The sequence below is a fragment of the Macrobrachium nipponense genome, chromosome 37, assembly GCF_015104395.2.
Source record: "Macrobrachium nipponense isolate FS-2020 chromosome 37, ASM1510439v2, whole genome shotgun sequence".
NCBI lineage: Eukaryota > Metazoa > Arthropoda > Malacostraca > Decapoda > Palaemonidae > Macrobrachium > Macrobrachium nipponense.
In genome coordinates this window covers 34,673,388-34,687,404 of record NC_061097.1, presented here as the reverse complement: position 1 = coordinate 34,687,404, position 14,017 = coordinate 34,673,388, and the positions used below count along the sequence as shown (strand labels likewise).

Below are 14,017 nucleotides of genomic sequence, written 5' to 3'. Positions count from 1 at the left end.
TTTTTTCATATGAAAAACAATGTTATGCATATACGTCTGCATAATATGTACATCAATGTGTAGTATATATATAGATATATATGATATATATATATATATATATATATATATATATATATATATATATACATATGCAGCACACAAGTCAAACAGGCGGAACTCATACTATTTGTACAATGACAAGTTATTACTGAACATTTAAAGAAATGTGAATGCAAATCTTTAAGAAGACTAGTTCGACAGACGAAGAGTCGATGTCACGGTACATCTCCAGGATCCTTGGAGGCCAATTCTTAAATGGGACATCTCGTTCCAAAAGTGCTGTTCCAGTGTCCCATATCCGTCCCATAATCCAGTGTTTAGCACTAGCGGGAACTCCTGAGACGACAGAACAAAATTTGAGAAAGCGAAAGGCTCCCATTGGCCTAAAATGGCGTCAGCGAAAACACAGTTCTGTAATGGGACATTTCGTTCCAAAAGCGCTGTTCCTGTGTCCCATATCAGCCCCATTCTTCAATGTTTAAGAGCACGGGAACTACAGTCAACGAAGCCTCGAATCACATAGCTCAGAGCGAAAAAGGTAAAAATGTACACTGCTTTTAGTTAATTAAAAGCGTGACACTCCTCTTTCATAATTATGTTCTAAATGAACGTATATGTACAGCGTGATAATATCTCTGGTAACTTTTCGTTTTCTGTGAAAGATAGCTCTTGTGACGCCTTTGTCTGTCCGTCCTCACTTTTTCTGTCCGCCCTCAGATCTGAGGGCTGCAAATTGGGTTGTTGATCATCCACCCTCCAATCATCAAACATGATAAATTGCAGCCCTCTAGCCTCAGTAGTTTTTATTCTATTCAAGGATAATGTTAGCCATAATCGTGCGTCTGGCAACGATATTGGCCAGGTCGCCACCGGGACGTGGCTGAAGGCTTCATGGGCCACGGGTCATACAGCATTATACACTGTACAGAAAACTCGATTGCGCCGAAGAAACCATCGGCTCATATTATACTCTTTTTGTTTTGTTTTGCGTCCAAGGTAAAGTAATTTGTTGTACTTACATGTATGTGCTAATGGGTTATATTCTACTCCGGGTTAGGACGAACTTTATTCGCTGAAAAGTTATCTAAGGTTTTCATAAAACTAAACGAAATTTTGGTCGATGTTACCAGGAATTAATTAGAAGGAAAAGTATATGCTTTGCGAGAATGTGAAAAAATTATTTCTCGTAGTCTTAGTTAATCGGATTCGATATTTGTATTTAGTCCATTTGCAGTGTTTTTTTAATTTTTCAATCAATGGTGTTTCATTCAATGAATAATTATAATAATAATAATAAGAAGAAGAAGTCTGCAGCATGTAATCAAGAACAAAAATACCTTTTTGGCAACTTTTGGTCCTGAAGATGCCACATGAGACTTTAAGACAGAGTATTATTATTATTATTATTATTATTATTATTATTATTATTATTATTATTATTATTATCTATTTTTTGTCTATCACAGTCCTCCAATTCGACTGGGTGGTATTTGTAGTGTGGGGTTCCGGGTTGCATCCTGCCTCCTTAGGAGTCCATCACTTTTCTTACTATGTACCCCGTTTCTAGGATCACACTCTTCTGCATGAGTCCTGGAGCTACTTCAGTCTCTAGTTTTTCCAGATTCCTTTTCAGGGATCTTGGGATCGTGCCTAGTGCTCCTATGATTATGGGTACAATTCCCACTGGCAAATCCCATATCCTTCTTATTTCTATTTTCAGGTCTTGATACTTATCCATTTTTTCCTTTCTTTCTCTTCAACTCTGGTGTCCCATGGTATTGCGACATCAATGAGAGATACTTTCTTCTTGATTTTGTCAATCAACGTCACGTCTGGTCTATTTGCACGTATCACCCTATCTGTTCTGATACCATAGTCCCAGAGGATCTTTGCCTGATCGCTTTCTATCACTCCTTCAGGTTGGTGTTCGTACCACTTATTACTGCAAGGTATCTGGTGTTTCTTGCACAGGCTCAAGTGGAGGGCTTTTGCCACTGAATCATGCCTCATTATGTACTGGTTCTGTGCAAGTGCTCGACATTCGCTAACTATGTGGTTTATTATCATTATTATTATTATTATTATTATTATTATTATTATTATTATTATTATTATTATTATTATTATTATTATTTATTTTATTTTATTTTTATTTTATCTTATTTTATTTTAATTAATTAATTTACTTATTTATTTATTTCTTTGTTTATTTATTTGTTTGTTTGTTTGTTTGTTTGTTTGTTTAATTTATTTAATTTATTTTATTTTATTTTATTTGGTCTATCAAAGTCACCCCAAAAGAGATCAGTTTCCACGCTAAATGAGACACATTACTTATCTCCAGGTTAATGGGAAATGCATGTTACGACGTTTAGACAATGCCATTCACTCCCCTGACCTCAATGTGACCTAGGGTCACTCTCGCGCCGAGATGGGTGACACTGATAGCAGTAAGTGACGCCAGAGCTGATAACAGATGATAAGGTAATTACGCCCCAAACGTTTCTTAATTACCTTCGTCGTGTTTAGCGTGGAGGCAATTCGTGGCGTAGGTTGATAATTTAGAAGATATTTTTATTAGCATAAGAAAAGGTTGTATCATCTGGCGTTTATTTTTATGAATATTATTTTAGGCGTTTTTTATGTGTGTACTTACGTGCAGATAGGCAAAAAAATACACAAACGTATTATATATGTGTATATATATACACAAATACATAGCATTACGTTTTATATACTTCATGATCAAGTTATTCATCTTTATATTATATGTATATATATATATATATATATATGTATGTATTTATATATACATATACATATATATGATTATATATATGGAGAGAGAGAGAGAGAATATCTATACCTATCTATCTATCTATCTATCTATCTATATATATATATATATTATATGTATATATATATATAGTATATATATATATATCATATACCAGAGAGAGAGGCTATATAATATATATATATATATATATATATATATATATATATATATATATATAGGGGGAGAGAGAGAGAGAGAGAGAGAGAGAGAGAGAGCTGAAAACGTGAAAAAAAGACGGAATGACATAGAGGGAACATTCACACAGACAGACACAAAACATAAAAGAGAGAGAGAGAGAGAGAGAGAGAGAGAGAGAGAGAGAGAGCGAGAATGATAAATTTTCTCACCTATAACTATGACCACATCCACCGCGCATGCTCGGTCGGTCGCGTGAGGAGGGCTTCGGGTCGAATTAACACTCAAACGGAAGAAATGACTCGTCGTAGTAGTGGTGTTATTGTCTTTGTGTCTCAACAGTTGGGTGTGGCCTGTCAGAGAGGGAAGACGCACTTACTGTCCGTCCTCAGATAGTGTCTGTCTTGAGACAGTGTTTCTTCAGAAGTGTCACTCGGGATAGTACGTGTGTGTGTGTGGAGAGATATTATATTACAGAGTTTTCCTTTTCTCCGAGTTACGGAAAACTGACTTGAGGACATATTGTCCTTTGCTGGACAACTAATAAGACAATTATTGCGAGTGTTTGAATTTATTGGTAACACGGACAGTTTGTCTGTGTGTGTGTGTGTGCTTTTTTTTTCTTTTTTTGAGAAACAGAAAATTTTCCTCTTGCTTCAGTATGTAGAGGGGCAGTTTTCTGTTATTACTCGCGAGAGAAAAAGCATCGAGAGAGAGAGAGAGAGAGAGAGAGAGAGAGAGAGAGAGAGAGAGAGAGAGAGAGAGAGAGCTTTTCAATTCCCAGACACGGACACTTTTCAAGTTGAATTCTCGAGTAGACCGGCATTAAATCGTGAGTTTTTCAGTTTCATCTTTTGTCTAGAAAGCTTTTACAAATACTGCACGTGGCCCTAATTTGTTAACACACTTTTTTATTTTTTTATTTTTTATTTTCTTATTCAAATTTCTTCATTCTTTACGCGTTAAACTAGTTTGAATACCCATAGCAATATTTTGAATGTTAATTTTCCGCTCTTGTGTGCTATTTCCAGAGAATTACTGAAACTTTTGAATCAATTATTTTACCTTCTCGACATTTTCACTAAATGTTAGGTATGCGACATTCCTCTACTTATAAGCTTTCAACTTCCGAACGTTGTAAATATTTTGAAATTGGAGTTAATTTGTTTCTAAATACTATGCAATATTTTGTAATGACACTGCTAGTTCATTTCTTTCACAATTCCTCCAATTTCTGCACAAATAGTCAAATAAAAAGACTTTCTTCAATTATTCATAGAATCTCCATGATTTAGAAAAACGATTTCAAATTCGTATAATACCGGAATACGAGGTTTTTCAGTTCACCATTTCAAAATGAATTCTCTCAGTACAGAAGAAACGTTTTGTATTCCATTTCATAAATCAAAGCTCTTCCCTAATAATTTTATACTTTTTTTTATGAATTTCTGTTTTCGTCAGTTTTTACCATTAATTATTTTTAGTAACTTATTTTCGTATTTTGCCTTTATTGAAAGTTGTTTTTTAATCATATATCACATTGCTTGTTTATGTTTTCACGTAGAATTGTTGCTGTCCTCTTGCAATAAATTCTTGTAATAACTTCTTCAAGTAACTTCTTCCAATAACTTCTTGCAATAACGTCTTGCAATAACTTCTTCAAGTAACTTCTTCAAGTAACTTCTTGCAAAAACTTCTTCAAGTGACTTCTTGCAATAACTTCTTCAAGTAACTTCCTGCAATAACTTCTTGCAATAACTTCTTCAAGAAACTTGCAATTACTTTTTTCAATTAGCGAATAAGATCATTTTTTTTTGCAACCATGTAAGAGACGAACAGTAATTATTTACTTAGGATATTATCGATAACTGATTATATAGCCGCTATCAATTTGTCTTTTTAGTTTTCTGCAAAAGAAAACTATTGCGTCGGCCTTGTCCGTCCGTCCGCACTTTACTATTGAGGCTTAGAGGACTGCAATTTGGTATGTTGGCCATCCGCCCCTCAATCATCAAACATGCCAAATTACAGCCCTCTAGCCTCAGTAGTTATTATCTTATTTAAGGTTAATGTTAGCCAAAAAAAAGTGCATTTGGCAACGCTGTAAGACAGGCCACCACCAGCTTCACGGGTCAAGGATCATACAGCATTGTGCCGGGACCACCGAAAGAGATCTATTTTTGGTGGCCTTAATTATACGCTGTGGTAGCTGTACAGCAAACCCGATTGCGCCAAAGAAACATTGGCACATTATTCATTTGTTTTTTATTTATTTGTGATAGTATATGATACTTTAATGGCTCCCAAGGGATTTAAAATGTGCCTTTGTTACTCATTTCATCGGAATAATTCATTTGAAGTTCGTTGCACCATTCAATATGAATCTGAATATTAGTATTATTATTATTTCCAACCAAAATTATTATTATTATTATTATTATTATTATTTTATTAAAAGTAATGGCTACATCAGCAGCGTTACACTTGTAGAGATTCTTCTCTATTTTACGAATAGCAGCTTTTTCCGTGCTACTTAAACAGGCTAGTAGAGCTCCTATAGAGGTCATGATCAAATACAGTGTCAAAATGGGTGTATATATTTGAATTTTACAGATAAACTATGATACCATAGTCATCAAAGTCACTAACGATTCTCTCTCTCTCTCTCTCTCTCTCTCTCTCTCTCTCTCTTAAAGCGAGCTTTCATCTGGAGCTGCCAGACATCCTCGGGCTGGGAAGCTGAGGGTGGACTGATCTTGGCGTGGTGTCCGTCCTCCTTATATTTGTGGTTGACAGCAGGGGGTCTGCCCCATGCTGATCTCCTATTGGCTGGTGGCGGTGAGTCTTCGTTTTCATTGGTGGCTTGAGCCAGGTCTCAAGCCACTTTCTCCGAGTCGACGGTTGCCATGCTGCATATCCTGCAGCTGTCTAGACCTCCTTAGCGGCGCGGTAACGTTGGTGGAAGTTGCGCTACGCTGTGGGACGTCACGGCTAATTTGATTTCCATCGGCTGCAGGAGTACCTCGTTCGGGGGCGTTGTCTTCCGTGGAGTTGTCGTGATCGGTGGTGTCATTGTTGGTGGCAGGTCTTCTCATACTCGTAGGGAGGAGAAATTCTTCTTGCGTCGTATTCATTGTAGGTTTTATTTGCTGGATGAGAAGCGCCTCCAGCAGGTGCAACCGACGGGCATCAGGGGCCTTCCCAATGATCTGCGTGTTCTGCACGATGACATCTCGGGAGATGTCCTCCCTACGAATATGAGAAGACCTGCCACCAACAATGACACCACCGATCACGACAACTCCACGGAAGACAACTCCCTCGAACGAAGTACTCCTGCAGCCGATGGAAATCAAATTAACCGTGACGTCCCACAGCGTAACGCAACTCCCACCAACGTTACCACCCCGCTATGGAGGTCTAGACAGCTGCAGGATCTGCAGCATGGCAACCATCGACTCGGAGAAAGTGGCTTGAGACCTGGCTCAAGCCACCAATGAAAACGAAGACTCGCCGCCACCAGCCAATAGGAGATCAGCATGGGGCAGACCCCCTTCTGTCAACTCCAAATAAAAGGAGGACGGGCACCACACCAAGGTCAGTCCACCCTCAGCTTCCCAGCCCGAGGATGTCTGGCAGCTCCAGACGAAAGCTTGCTTTAAGAAAAAGAGAGAGAGAGGGAGAATCGTTAATGACTTTGATGACTATGGTATCATAGTTAATCTGTAAAATTCAATTATATACACCTATTTTGACACTGTATTTGATCATGACCTCTATAGGCGCTCTACTAGCCTGTTTAAGTAGAACGGAAAAAGCCGCTATCCGGAAAATAGAGAAGAATCTCTACAAGTGTAACGCTGCTGAAGTACTTTTAATAAAGTATCCTATATATAAAATTTATATATACATATGTTACATACATATATATGTATGTATATAGATATATAAATATATGTATATTCATATGTAATATATGATATAGTAATATACAAATATATTTATTATATAAATGTATAAAATATATGCATAATATAATTATATATATATATATATAAATATATATATATATTCAAGAAGTCATCCACCATGTATTAATTTCACTGACACAACCCCACCACAGTCGACTACCTACAGACCCATTTTCCCATTGTTAAAGTTGACCCTGACTTACAACACTTTTCCAACCTACCTTTTCTTTTCCAGAGAAGAGAGAGAGAGAGAGAGGGAGGGAGTTCTTGGAATCACTCTAATTGTATGATTGTTGCATTGGCTTTCCACGACAAAATAATTATCGTAATGACTTCCACACCCACACCCATATTCGCACTATCTCCTCCCTTCATATCCACCTCCCATCCAACCCCCTCCCCCCTCAAGCAACACCCCCTCACCATCCCCCACCCCCTCTCGCCAAAAAGAGATGAGCATGCAAGAGCTCGTTATATTCCAAGTAAAGTAGATTTAGTCTGATAAGAGTTTGTGTTCAGTTACTACGCTTAGCAAACACCTCATACGTTAAAGGGGTCATTGGCCTTCAATTCAAACATTATTATTATTATTATTATTATTATTATTATTATTATTATTATTATTATTATTATTATTATTATTATTCAGAAGATAATGAAGCCTACTCATATGAAACAAGTCCCCATAAGGGGCCATTGACTTGCATTTCAAACTTATTATTATTATTATTATTATTATTATTATTATTATTATTATTATTATTATTATTGTTATTAATATTATTATTATTTCTGTCTCACCTTTCTCACCAGACGCCAGGTAGGCCTCCAGGCCTGTCAGTCGTCCTGCTTCAGGAACTGTCTCCATTCTTGGCGATCATCATAGAACCTCATCTCATCAACTGCCCGCAAACTGGAGCCTCTCCTTTCTACTCCTCTCTCTATGTTTTGTAGCCATCTCATTTTTGGTCTTCCTACCGGTCTCCTCCCTTCCGGTGTCCATTCCAAAAACCTTATAGGATATCGCTCCTCCTCCATTCTTTTGGTGTGTCCAAACCATCTAAGCTGTCCTCTCTCCACAAAATCTAGTATCCCCTCCACTCCCAGTTCTCTTCTAATGTCTTCATTTCGTAGCCTATCCAGTCTTGTTACACCTTTTATGAGTCTTAGGGCTTTCGTTTCAGCTGCTTGAAGTTGGCTTCTATTTCTTGATGTTAATATCCATGATTCATGGCCATAAGTCAATATTGGTCTTAAAATAGAGAGGTCTATTATGGTTTTCACTTTGCGAGTTATATTTCTGTCTTTCATTAGTGGGTAGAGCAGATACAGATTGTCACTGAATTTCTGTATTCGGGTAGTTATTTCCAGTTTTGAATCGTTTTGGTCACTAAACTCTACTCCTAAGTATTTGAAATTTCTACACTGTTGCAATGTCTGACCTTCTAATTCTACATCTACGTTACTTGGTGTTCGTGAGAGGTGCATGATCTGTCTTATTCTTGTTGATCCGCATTCCATTAGCTGTTAAGATCGCGTTCCCGTTGTTGACGTTTTCTAGGAGAGAATCTGCGTTGGGGGCTATCATTGCATGGTCTTCTGCATACATAAGATTGATAGTCATATGTGCAACTTCAACCTCACCTATACTCTGTTTTTTTCCATCTGTCCAGCCACTTGTGGTGTTTGCGCATGGTAACACTGCGTCCCGGGCTTTAAATAATATCCTATTTCGAATATAAACGGTGTAATTCGCATACAGTGAATTATTAAAACACTTTTCAGTTGCAATTGTACACCCAGATATCCTTTTATTTACCCAAAACTTACACAGAGTAAGTATTTAAAGCCCGGGACGCAGTGTTACCATGCGCGACCACCACAGGCGGATGGACAGATGAAAAAAAAAACAGAGTGTAGTTCCCTCATACATTAATCTAGGAACAATATAAAAAGAAGTGGAGAAAGGACGCTCCCCTGTCTTACTCCTGATTTAATTTCAAATCAGTCTTTATTCTCTTGATTTGTTTTTACTCTGGATCTGATGTTTTGATAGGTCCCATTATTATTATTGTTATTGTTTTTTGTTTTTTTTTGCTCTATCACAGTCCTCCAATTCTACTGGGTGGTATTTATAGTGTGGGGTTCCGGGTTGCATCCTGCCTCCTTAGGAGTCCATCACTTTTCTTACTATGTGTGCCGTTTCTAGGATCACACTCTTCTGCATGAGTCCTGGAGCTACTTCAGCCTCTAGTTTTTCTAGATTCCTTTTCAGGGATCTTGGGATCGTGCCTAGTGTTCCTATGATTATGGGTACGATTTCCACTGGCATATCCCATATCCTTCTTATTTCTATTTTCAGATCTTGATACTTATCCATTTTTTCCCTCTCTTTCTCTTCAACTCTTGTGTCCCATGGTATTGCGACATCAATGAGTGATACTTTCTTCTTGACTGTGTCAATCAACGTCACGTCTGGTCTATTTGCACGTATCACCCTATCCGTTCTGATACCATAGTCCCAGAGGATCTTTGCCTGATCGTTTTCTATCACTCCCTCTGGTTGGTGCTCGTACCACTTATTACTGCAAGGTAGCTGGTGTTTCTTGCACAGGCTCCAGTGGAGGGCTTTTGCCACTGAATCATGCCTCTTTTTGTACTGGTTCTGTGCAAGTGCCGGGCATTCGCTTGCTATGTGGTTTATGGTTTCATTTTTCGTATTGCACTTCCTACATATGGGAGAGATGTTATTACCGTCTATCGTTCTTTGAACATATCTGGTTCTTAGGGCCTGATCTTGTGCCGCTGTTATCATTCCTTCAGTTTCCTTCTGTAGCTCTCCCCTCTGTAGCCATTGCCATTTGTCATCGCTGGCTAGTTCTTTAGTCTGTCTCGTGTATTGTCCGTGCATTGGTTTGTTGTGCCAGTCCTCTGTTCTGTCTGTCATTCTCCTGTCTCTGTATATTTCTGGGTCTTCGTCTACTTTTATTAGTCCTTCCCATGCGCTCTTTAGCCACTCGTCTTCACTGGTTTTCAGATATTGGCCCAGTGCTCTGTTCTCGATGTTGACGCAGTCCTCTATACTTAGTAGTCCTCTCCCTCCTTCCTTTCGTGTTATGTATAGTCTGTCCGTATTTGCTCTTGGGTGTAGTGCTTTGTGTATTGTCATATGTTTCCTGGTTTTCTGATCTATGCTGCGGAGTTCTGCCTTCGTCCATTCCACTATTCCTGCGCTGTATCTGATTACTGGCACTGCCCATGTGTTTATGGATTTTATCATATTTCCGGCGTTGAGTTTTGACTTGAGTATCGCCTTGAGTCTCTGCATATATTCTTTCCTGATCGTGTCCTTCATCTCTTGGTGTTTTATATCCTCTCCTTCCATTATTCCCAGGTATTTGTATCCTGTCTCATCTATGTGTTTGATGTTGCTCCCATCTGGTAGCTTTATCCCTTCAGTTCTCGTTACTTTGCCTTTTTGTATGTTGACTAAGGCGCATTTTTCTATTCCAAACTCCATCCTGATGTCCCCAGATACAATCCTTACAGTCTGGATTAGGGTATCTGTTTCCTTGATGCTCTTACCATACAGCTTGATGTCGTCCATGAACATCAGATGGTTGATTCTGTTGCCTCTTTTCTTGAGTTGGTACCCGGCATCCATCTTCTGTAGTACTTTTGTCATGGGAATCATGGCTACTACGAAGAGTAGTGGGGACAGTGAGTCGCCCTGGAAGATCCCTCTCCTGATATTAACCTCTGCTAGTCTTATCATTATTATTATTATTATTATTATTATTATTATTATTATTATTATTATTATTATTATTATTATTATTATTATTCAGAAGAGTATTATGGAGTTCATTAGGAAAAAGCGAGGCGAGGTAAAGATGAAATATAGAAAGAGGAGATCTCACTTATCGAGAGAGAGAGAGAGAGAGAGAGAGAGAGAGAGAGAGAGAGAGAGAGAGAGATAAATGAACGAATAGACAAAAATGTATTATATTCCTATTCCAATCCGAACAGTTCCTAGCGAGGGAAAAGAACGAGAACCGATTGGATATATTCCAAGGATTAGCAAACCGACCTCACGAAAACGGACGCTCGCACGAAATTCGTATGAAAATAAAAAAAAAAACTTTGTAGTATTAACAGCAGTCATTGCTTCTGGGTCCAAATGGAGGCTTTTTTGTTGTTGCTTCTTAAACATTCGTGAGGTTTGCAGTTACGAGCACGAGCTCGTAGCTATGGAGAACCTTATGCCTTTTAGAGTCGCGTTACTGTTTAAGAAGGGCGCAGGAAGTATTCTAATAATAATAACAATAAAAATAATAATAATAATGGTATTTCATTAACTCCAGGCTATTCATAAATGATAGACTATTTTGTTCCCAGAAATAATACTTATATGATAAAGGAGTTGCTAGAAAGAGAGAGAGAGAGAGAGAGAGAGAGAGAGAGAGAGAGTATGAGAAAAATAAAAAGAGGAACTGTATCATAGGAAGAAGAGAAAGAAAGAAGTGAGTGAGAGAGAGAGAGAGGAGAGAGAGAGAGAGAGAGAGAGAGAGAAGGATGAATATGAGAAAAAGAAGAAGGGGAATCGTATTATATGAACAAAAGACAGAGAAAATGGGGAGAGGCTGGAATGCTGAATGAGAGAGAGAGAGAGAGAGAGAGAGAGAGAGAGAGAGAGAGAGAGAGAACTTCCACTCGCTTATACAGACAGCTACGTCAATTTATAGACAATACATCCCGCTGACCACAAAAAATATTACGGCAAATTACACCTACTGGGGTCTTCAGATATCTGCAATTGATCGTGGCTATCAATTACGCTGACTGATATCAATTACCTCGTAATTTTCATTGGTTTATGTAAACAACTACGGGAAAGTGTTATTTACTGCTAACAGGGTGAACGATTGCCTTAGTAATATGCTTCAATTAGTTCTGTGTCAGAGAAGGCGAGAGTGTTCTGTTTATTTTTTGTCAGGGTATGACTCCATTGTCTCTCTCTCTCTCTCTCTCTCTCTCTCTCTCTCTCTCTCTAGTTCTCAGTCTCCCCCCATTATGCCTTTCTCTTCTTCATATGCTATGGTTGCTCTTAGTCTTTTTTTACCCTACGTATCCTTCTCTCTCTCTCTCTCTTATTGAGAATCCCTTCATTATTTCTTTCTCTTCTTTATATGCTACGGTTGCTCTTAGTAATTTTACCCTACGTATCCTCCTCTCTCTCTCTCTCTCTCTCTCTCTCTCTCTCTCTCTCGTATACCAGGCAGTGTGGTAACAAAGAGTAATAAGGTGCTGACCGCAGCGGATCGGTTGGTTACCCTTATTCAAGCGTACCAACATTAACCTCATTATTAACGCGGAAAAAAAACACACACACGAATGGTTAACTTCTCTTTGACAGGCGCTGAAGGCTTTATGGAGTTTTTCTTGTATGAAAACCTTTTCCATAGATCCTTTGAAGTTTTTCTCCATTCACGTAGTTTTTTCCTGTCGATCACCAAGCTATTCTATTATTACATTTTCAGTTCTGTACGTGTGGCGAACATGCTATGTACGTCAATATATTAGGGCTGTTGCCTTGTATAATAAGGCGCCCTATGAGGTAATGTTAGACTTGCGATAATCTTACGCTAAGTCGGTTGGTTATGCACTTCCATACTCATTGGAGTGTCTTGGGGTTTGATGATAACTAACGAAGTAAGTATCTTCTTTCGTTATGACGACGATGTGTTAAACTCATGATGATATCTTTCTGATGTGAGGTTCTAGTAGAAAACACGAAGTATAAAAAATACTTATATTCTCTGAGATTACATTATGAAGTTCAGAGGAAATTTGTACAGGTCTTCTAATGACGATGGCTAACTCTATTCTGACTAACATCTCAGTTACAAATCATAAAGGAAGCAGACAGTAGCTCGAACATATGAACATACATGCAGATGACACATTACAAGTCACGTAGGCCGTTTGAATTATAGGTCGCGGTAGTTGTCTCAAGCAAGAAGCTTGGACTAATGTTTTCAAAACAAATGAATGACCACAGGTGACGGCATGTCATCTTAGCCTACTTTATTGTATACGTCATCTTAACATACTTTATCGTCTCTGGTCTGATCACATTCCTGCAAGCAATCTGGTTGACCTCTTTAGTTTTAGTTTTTTATATATATGGAATAACATTCCATATTTTTATTATGTAATCACTTACAAATAGACTTCATAGGAGCAGAGTGAATGAAAAGCCATTGAAATTATTGTAATCATTATTGAAGGCAGCAGACGTTCACTGAGGGATCATGGTACTACCCTCATCTGTATCATGTTACCGTAATACCAAGGTACTACGGTACCTTTGTATTATGTTAAAATGAGGTAGTTTATCTTTACCATTGGGAATTTGTTATACGACTCAAAATGTCAGTCTATTTTGGCTAAATATGGCTGAGGTGTAGAAAGCTAAATAGTATATATATATATATATATATATATATATATATATATATATATATGATATATATATATATTTAACAAAAGACTTTATTCACAAGAGTTACAAGCTTAGAAAAACCAGCTTTCCCCCACTGTACACCTACCAGACGATGGGGGCAGTCAGTCTTTGAAAATTAGGACCTCTTGTGAATAAAATGTTCGGTAGACACCATCCTGCTTCTATATATATATATATATATATATATATATATATATATATATATATATATATATATATATATATATATATATATATATACACCTTTTCACAAGCAACGCATTAGCTTCCATCAACGAAGTAATCTATCTAATATTACGCCAGTACCAACTTCGTACCAACCCCTATAAAGCCATAAGTAATTATGTAAACAAAAGATCCCTTAACCACCGGGCGTTCGGAAACTTTAGTCATCAGGAGGCGTTTGTTTATGACAGCCGTAAGCGGCGGAGTTTCGTCTACGGATAAGAGGCAGTAATAGACTTTCATTTGTTTTTTATATCCTTTTTTCTGTTGTTTATAGGT

At 37.8% G+C, this 14,017-nt stretch overlaps 2 protein-coding genes across 2 annotated transcripts in view; both read left to right on the top strand.

The window, feature by feature from the left end:
- LOC135209113 (uncharacterized) overlaps nt 1–14,017 on the top strand; it is a 330,064-nt gene that overhangs the window by 123,391 nt on the left and 192,656 nt on the right. The window lies entirely within an intron of this gene.
- Nucleotides 3,385–14,017, top strand: part of LOC135208955 (uncharacterized) — a 45,424-nt gene continuing 34,791 nt past the window's right edge. Inside the window, exon 1 of the mRNA XM_064241510.1 lies at nt 3,385–3,848. The gene's annotated coding sequence lies outside the window, so the exon portion shown is untranslated. The remainder of the gene's footprint in view (nt 3,849–14,017) is intronic.